The sequence below is a fragment of the Perca fluviatilis genome, chromosome 3 (genome assembly GCF_010015445.1).
Source record: "Perca fluviatilis chromosome 3, GENO_Pfluv_1.0, whole genome shotgun sequence".
Lineage (NCBI taxonomy): Eukaryota > Metazoa > Chordata > Actinopteri > Perciformes > Percidae > Perca > Perca fluviatilis.
The window spans coordinates 44,473,360-44,479,359 of record NC_053114.1 but is presented as its reverse complement, the minus strand read 5'-3'; the positions used below and the strand labels follow the sequence as shown (position 1 = coordinate 44,479,359).

At 38.7% G+C, this 6,000-nt stretch overlaps 1 protein-coding gene across 2 annotated transcripts in view; it reads left to right on the top strand.

The window, feature by feature from the left end:
* Window positions 1–2,092: 2,092 nt before the first annotated feature.
* Window positions 2,093–6,000, top strand: part of LOC120556335 (scavenger receptor cysteine-rich type 1 protein M130-like) — a 31,085-nt gene continuing 27,177 nt past the window's right edge. For both annotated transcript variants that reach the window (XM_039795877.1, XM_039795876.1), the window contains exon 1: window positions 2,093–2,276. The gene's annotated coding sequence lies outside the window, so the exon portion shown is untranslated. The remainder of the gene's footprint in view (window positions 2,277–6,000) is intronic.

The following is a 6,000-nucleotide window of genomic DNA, read 5'->3' as shown; positions in this document are numbered from 1 at the left end:
ACTCATCTTCTTCACTGTGTCATCAGTTCCTTTCCACTGGATTTCCAGCCCTTTGACATTTTCCTGCACTTTAGCAATCTCAGCTGTATTTTTCATTATCATTTCTTCAAACTTCAAAAAACGGTCATTCAGGCCATTAATGGCTTTTAGGATGTCAGCATTCGATACAGATTCCTCTTCTTTAGTGCAGACCTTCTTCGGATTTGGACTTTTCGTGGGAGTATCAGGAAGAGGTGTACATAAGCCAGAGAACGAATTATCAGCATCTATATCCATTATTAGGCCTCCCTTTCTCACATTCTTGGCATCTCTCTTTGACATCTTAGCACACGTGTCCTGGCTGTTAGCAAAACTTTGGTTAACAGCTAACAGTTTGTAAGCTAGTTGCTACGTCGCAAAGTTTTATGAGCAAAAGTCCTTTTGTTCGGGCGAATTACCTTACTAGATGCGAGAGCAACGTTCCACTCCTTCGTTAGTCAATCATTTATTTTCAATAACTCAATTTAAACCATTGGTACTCAGTCAGAGTCTCGGAGCTTAGAAAAAGACGTCTGCATAGGTCGCCATCTTGGACCAACCCCGGTTAGATTTTCGTCCGACTTGATCCCGACTTGCTCTGACGTCATGCACACGTGGGCAACGATAATCTCACGAGACCAAGGCGGCCGCAGTTCTGAGACGCAGGTAGCGCTGTCAGTACCCGATCCGTTCCACCTGCACAATCCGTTCTGCGCATGTGCAAGATGACACGTATGCCATGACGTAGGCGCAGATGATAATGCTGCGTTCAAGCCACCTCGAAATAACAGGCACCGCCCCACTGGTTACGTTGTTTCTGCAGCTAGATTCAGTCTAAAATAACGTTAAGTCAAACTTAATGGGAAAAGCAGGCTACAGCTACATTAAGACATTACAGTAATAACAATAAAGACAAGTATTGAGTGATTGTATTTTAAATGAGCACAAGTAAAGTAGAACTGACGTAACAGCTGTTATATATGTTAACGTTTTATTTTGAGGGTCTTTTAAAGTTTACATGCTGTCTCAGCTAGCGGTTAGCCGAATTAGCTGTTAGCTAAACTAACGTTAGCTTAACTGTGGAGGCTACGGCAGACCGCTGCAATCAGCTAGCGGTTAGCCAAATTAACCGTTAGCTAAACTAACGTTAGCTTCCCGGTGGAGGCTAACGGCAGACCGCTATAATCTCCTAGCGGTCCGCCGAATTAACCGTTAGCTAAACTAACGTTAGCTTCCCGGGGGAGGCTAACGGCAGACCGCTATAATCACCTAGCGGTCCGCCGAATTAACAGTTAGCTACCGCTATAATCACCTAGCGGTCCGCCGAATTAGCTATTAGCTAACTAACGTTAGCTGGAGGCTAGCGTGTGAACATCTTGCGCATGCGCAGAACGGATCGTGCAGGTGGAAGCGGTGCCGTTATTCCAAGGTGGTGGTGGAATGAATGCAGCATTATCATCTGCGCCTACGTCATGGCATACGTGTCATCTTGCACATGCGCAGAACGGATTGTGCAGGTGGAACGGATCGGGTACTGACAAGCGCAGTTGCTTTTCACCAACTGCAAGAGCCAGGCGGATGCAGGTGGACCCAGGGCATGCTGGGAAACGCCGGCCTCTCAGCTGATCAAACAGCTGATTGGTTCAGAATCGACTCAACATGATGACGTTTTATATAAACTTTTTATTGATTTTGAATCGGAGGGATTTTAACTGCGATTGTCTGATTTAAAAGCTTATTCTGTACAAAACACATGTAGTGTGGCTGATAGTGATGTTTAGAAGTCAGAGAGACTAAATCTGTTCAGATTACGGATCATCTACAGTCTGTTGGTGATTAAAATCAGCAACAGATCACATGTAGAGAATTTTGGCAGCTACTCTGTCATAATAAAACCAACTGGAGACTGTGTAGGAGCTGATATATGGGTCTGATAACATTTTATTAAACCGGAATCGGACCCGAACGGACCACAGTGTTTGTGTCACTTCCTGTTCATCCTGAAGGCTGCTGGAATCAGCTGGAAAACTGTCCGACTTGAGGGACTTTTGTCCCCGCCCCCCGCTGCTGCCGCCTTCTCTCGTCTACAGGCGAGGCGCAGTTCATCTCGAACGAGCCCATTGCTATTCTATGACTAAGCACTGCTGTCAGGAAATAATCATAACTAAGCAGTAGCCTACTGCAGTTCTAACGTTACGTGTGGTTTGTTCAAGTGGTGCTGCCGTACCCCAGCAGAAGCTGTTGTACGACTGCTGTGGGTAAGTCAAATACACTGTACGATCTCTTTTCATATGTATTAAAAAATAGAAAACTAGAATGTAATACGAATGATATGTAGACTATATTACTGTTGGTCCGTGTACTTTTTCGTTCATTCGATTTTCATTTCATAAACAGGTATTAAAAAACAAAAAACGAATGGTTATTTGATTTTCGTTTTAAAACACGACATTTGAAATTGAAATACAATGCGTTTTTTCTTTTTCATTGTCGAAATGGGATGGGAGAAATTTAAAATATGCTGTGATTTTTATTTTCTATTTTATATAACAAAAATAAAATCACTCGAAAACAGAAACGAAAAAAGGCTTGTTTTTTTATATTCGGAGACCGGATGTTGTCATTTCCAAGGCAACAGCGCCAGCCTAGCCTACCAGTGTTCAGCCCAGGCCAAAATTACTTTGGAAACCTAGCTAGCTATACTCTTGATAATCCTTGGGGGGAATTTTATTTCATAAAACTAAAAAATCTAACCCAAAGTACAATTATTATGGACGTTAGCTGACATTAAGGGTGTCTGCTTCATTAAGGGAAATTGTAAGGAAAAAGCTTAACGTGGTTAACCATTAAGCTTTTTCACGTTAAGCGATTTTTTGATCACTGTTTATAAACAGTGATCAAAAAATCTAACCCAAAGTCGTTATGGACGTTATCTGACTGATAACTGACTGATATTTGATTGATCATTGTTTAGGTACATTAAAGTTAAGCTTTTTTCACGTTAAAGCGTTTTAGAATGTCCCGGCTGCAGCTGAGGGAATCTGTAGCCTAACTTCCGTTTTTTGCCCCCCTTTACATAAATATACATATGGCTATGAAATAGATCATGAAATACAGGCTTTAGTCATAATAGTTCAATAGCCTAAATACATGTATGTTTTACTATGTATTTCGAGGGACTTTTATTTATTCCATCTATTTATATGCACGTTATATTTAAGGGAAGTTTGGTTATCTCACAGACTCAGACTAAAAGCAGCAGCAAGCCTGCCTGACATCAGTGCATCATAGCATATCACTATCTGCAAATAAAATAAAATATGAATAAATCACGAGCGCGGCAGATTCCCAGCTCAGCTAGAGCGGGTAACGCAGCTCTGCAGACGGACCAGAGTCAGTCAGCACTGGGGGGCCAACCACGGGGACCGAGGTCACAGGGCTGGTGGCTAGCTGCTAGCTAGCTGCAGCAGCAGCTAATATTAGAATATTAGACCCAGCACCGGAGGTCTGATCCCCATGATCTGATCCCGAACCGCCGGTGACTCTGCCAGATCAGCAACAGAACGTTTGGGATTGTTAACGGTGACGTAACGGTAACGTTACAGCCGTGAACTGAAAGTCTGTTTCCTCAGCTGGTTCGACTCTCTTGGGGCGAAGTTGTCTGCGGCGGGTAGAGACAGAGAGTCAGAGGGAGGCAGGGAGAGAGGGGAATAAATACATGTGACATTATGAAATAAAATCCCCCCCCAAGCATTATCAAGAGCACAGGTTTCCAAAGTAATTTCAGCCTGGGCTGAAAGCAACACTGGTAGGCTAGGCTGGCGCTGTTGCCTTGGAAATGACAACATCCGGTCTCTGAATATGAAAAAAAAAACCTTTTTTAATTTCTATTTCCGAGTGATTTTATTTTTGTTATATGAAATAGAAAATGAAAATCACAGCATATTTTTAATTTCTCCCATCCCCTTTTGACCATGAAAAGGAAAAAAATGCCTTGTATTTCAATTTCAATTGTTGTATTTTAAAACGAAAATCAAATAACCATTCGTTTTTTGTTTTTTAAGTCTGTTTATGAAATGAAAATCGAATGAACGAAAAAGTACACGGACCACTGTTGATTGTGGTCGTTTTTGTAGTGTTATTTAAATGATAAATGTATGAATGGATATTGTCCCGCAGTGTTTTGCTAAATTCTTGTCAAAACGTTAGCTAGCTAATGTTAGTATACATCCCTTGCATGGTCAGGGCCCTAAAGTATAATCCGTTTTTCGTTTTAAACCAAAAACGAAAAAACAAAAAAACGGGTCGATATTTCGTCCGCTCTGGACAGGAAGTAACATTAACGTGTCAAAATAAAAGTATAAGAGCTTTAATAACTGCCAGAAGAACAATGTACTTTAGCTTTTGCCTGTAGCTTGTCAGATTAAGCTACAGTTAATTATTTAGGGTTATATAAAGTATTTAATTGAGCAACATTCATTAATATAAGCCACAAAGGGAGTAAGAATGGATATTGTTTTAAAATAGAAATAGGATTATAATATTTTTTGCCAGAAGAATGAGGCACTTTATGAATACATTGTTTGCCTGTAGCTTGTCAGATTAGGCTAAAGTTAGCTATTTAGGGTGATATAAAGTATTTAATTATTAAATAATAATTTTTAAATCACATGAAATATGCATTCATATATTATTAGCCTATGTGTGGCAGTTATTGACTAGTTACTCTAATCTTACACCAGCCAGTAAAAAGGCATCTAACACTTGTGTTGTCTTCGGGTTAAATTTGTCGTGTTTTCAAAGTTTCTTATAAGAAATTTGGGTTTCTTTCAACCAAATTAACCAAAAATAACATGCATTGTTCCCTTCCAATGCTCTTTGCAAGTAAATTAATATTCACAACTTTCATAACATTTTGGGTGTTTTATTCAAATTTATAGTAGTTATGGTCTTCCCGGGTGAATTTTGACCTGGTAGTGCAATAAGGCACTATTGAGCTTTACAGAAGATATATTTACAAGATACAAGACACAGACAGACACACACACACAATTGTTGGGTCTTTGTAAATTATAGAGTGTGGTCTAGACCTACTCTATCTGTAAAGTGTCCTGAGATAACTCTTGTTATGATTTGATACTATAAATAAAAGTGAATTGAATATACCAGTCTGTTATAATCCAAAACAACTAATAATATATCCTCATCTTACTTAGAAATTAGGTATAATTCATGTAAATGAGGTCTGTTGACCATGAATGCAAAAAATAAGTGTAAAACTAATGAGTGGAATGAAGTTGGATAAAAGGGGTAACCCAGAATTGAGTGATAAATTACTTCATGCTTTATGAAATGGTCAATTTAGTTATGCCAATAACATTTATAATGACCCAATTTATAAGACAACACAAGGGCTAAACCACTTGACCACTTAAATGAAAAGGCTTCTTTTTGCAACTCTGCAGAATATTCATGTGACATGGTTGACCAACTTAACTGCCAATACAGTTTTTTACAATCACTTTGCTACTAATTTCAGAACCTGGATGTCATTTTTCAAAACTCTAGACACAAAACTCAAAACGATCATCACTTGTAACACAGGCTGTCCAATGTTCAAAACATTGCATTGTGCATTCATATCTTTAAAGAAATATTGCACTTGCACAATCACTGGTTCAAAAAAATATATATTGTGAAATACCATTGAAACATTACTTTAGATACACCCACACAAACGCCACACATAGTTTCACTGGGTCATCGTTTAGACAATCATTAAATATTGTAGTACAAAATAGGTGATACATGTTTCATTATGGTACTACAAGTAAAAGTACTGCAGTAGAGAGAATACTACAGACCAATGTGGTACAAGTATGTATATATATATATATATATATATATATATATATATATATATGTATGTATGTATGTATGTATGTATATATATGTGTATGTATATATATATATATATACACA